Below are 2,308 nucleotides of genomic sequence, written 5' to 3'. Positions count from 1 at the left end.
GGCCCCGTTTATCATAAGAAGACAATCAGCTGTACAAACGGCCACTTCCCATATTGTCCTCCCTTTGGTTTTTTTGGTGTTTTTTTTTGGTTTTGTTGTTGTTGTTTTTTAAAAATAAGAATAGCACCTTGTAAGACGGCCGTTTATTTCCTGCCTGGACAATGGTTCGACTGACTGTTATTTAGACTGACGCCGTGGTGGAATCAGGCGCTCGTTAGTTTTAGGGCATATGGGGTTATTGGTATCATCTTAAAGCCGGTACATTAATGTTCCTTTTGGTGGAAAAAAAGATGTCCATCTATGTTGAATAGAAGTCGAAATATTTGCAATTGAAGGAGGTCAGGGTCGCCTGGTTTCAGAGATGAAATTAGCGAGAATATGGTCGCCAAAGTTTGGTAACTTCCATAGTCTGAGAGTCCTGGGAAACTGAAAATTTACCAAAAACTGTTTGCCTTTAATTAATGTTTTTTCAGTAAAATCACATGAAATTGTGCTTTGAAATGGACATAAAAGATGTTTAGCCAAAATAAGAAAATTAGAGAAAAAAATGCCCCTCAGCCAAAAAGTGCCGATTTCTTTGATTTAAGTATTTTGACGAGCGCCTGATTTCTCCACGATGCATCACAGGGCTGACGTGGTGTTTTGATTCAGTTCTGCGCATGAGATAAACAAGCCCTTAAGATAATTTTCTCACGTATCTTATTTAAATCTACTTGGAAAAGATTGGACATCCCTCTTCTTGCGACCATGGCGTCAGCTGTGACGTAGCAGTTAACACTTGAATGACGTAACGGACACGTCTGTCCGATCAGCAGCAGCCCAGAAGCAATGTTACGGCACATTCGAACCATCATACTATTACACACCTTAAAAAAACACGAATTTTCATAAATAAATCATCGTAAGTTATTAGTTTAGTAAGAGTTTTACGGTACTTTGCAACACTGTTTGGTCATAATATAAGTGTCGAAGATTAGAGGTTTTATAAGAGAGTAACACACACACACACACGCACCGATACACACACACACAAATACACGCGAGCACAAGCACATTTTTTAAAAAATCCAGTAAACTCTCTTGCTTGCACTTTTTTCTCTTTAGTCTTACTACGTTTCTCGAAGATTACTCTTTGCCAAGTTGCCCGTCCATATCTCGACGACTCACTCTAAAAACTCAACTTAACTCTTTAAGCACGGGCAGTCTTTTGTCGGAGCGACGAACGTAGCGTGGAATAACAGAGTTCCACCCAACCAGTGCCTGCTACTCGCTGTCTGCCAGAGCCAATTCCAGCTATTGCCGCGTAGTGCTCACCACGACCGACAGAGTAAAAGGGGAAAAATGGTATTTAGTTGTTCCTCGTTCGTCGGGGGTTCGTGTGTGTTCGCACCGTGCTGTGCTGTGATTGCATGAAGGTGATGGTCTGCTTTGCTAGCGCCGTACTACGCATGGTTTGTTAGACGTGGAACTACCACTACTGCAGTGAGTTCTGCGTGAGTGCGTTTCTTTCTGTTGGAGCATATTATATTATTATAATGGTACTCTTTCTCTTCGACCTGTACGACGACTGTGATAAATAATCTACTTACGACTGGTGTCATACCTGCTGCTGAAGTGTCCTGTGGTCAATAAAATACACAACGAAGTAAAAGAAGTGAGGATGGGTAGTGGATGTTAAATTTTCTAACAATGTATCCAGCGTCTTTTATGGCACAGTTCACAAGACGTTTTGGTTTATATTTACTCTTGTTTCATTTATCTGTTCTCTTTCGGAAAACAATGTATGCATCCTCTTTCTAGATGGAATATCGGCACTAGTGTGGCCTGGGAAATAACATGTTGTTTTTGTTTGTTTATTTGTGTGTGTGTGGGGGGGGGGGGGGTACCATTGTTTTTAGCTAAATTAGATCACGCTTTCATGATTGAAGAGTCACCGTTCCTCGAACGCACAAACAATTGCACACAATTTGACTGCACCTTACAAGAAGAATAGACAATAAACAGGCTCTATTAAGTTCCTTTTTCACAAAACACATTTCCATTGACAAGCCTAATGAGGTTTTGACGGCTTTATACTTTATGATGTTTCATGATTGTAACAACTGCGACTACTTTTAATGTTGCACATCTCTCTAATATAGTGCTCCAGGTTACCATCGATGAGTAGACGAATCAAAAGCAATAAATGGTCGAACTGTACATTTTTACTGCCGTTTCTGGGTGTACCTATAATCGAATAAACGATTGACCCCCCTCCACCACCCCAAAACACCCAGCACGACAGTTTTTTTTTAAAGGAGGTGGGGGG

At 40.8% G+C, this 2,308-nt stretch overlaps 1 protein-coding gene across 1 annotated transcript in view; it reads left to right on the top strand.

The window, feature by feature from the left end:
- Positions 1-1,120: 1,120 nt before the first annotated feature.
- The window catches only part of LOC101861445 (serine-rich adhesin for platelets), a gene marked incomplete in the record, with an annotated part of 34,393 nt that continues 33,205 nt past the window's right edge, over positions 1,121-2,308 (top strand). Inside the window, 1 exon segment of the mRNA XM_005100917.3 lies at positions 1,121-1,493.

Source organism: Aplysia californica, unplaced genomic scaffold (assembly GCF_000002075.1).
Source record: "Aplysia californica isolate F4 #8 unplaced genomic scaffold, AplCal3.0 scaffold00264, whole genome shotgun sequence".
NCBI lineage: Eukaryota > Metazoa > Mollusca > Gastropoda > Aplysiida > Aplysiidae > Aplysia > Aplysia californica.
This window is presented reverse-complemented; position numbering and strand designations above follow the sequence as displayed.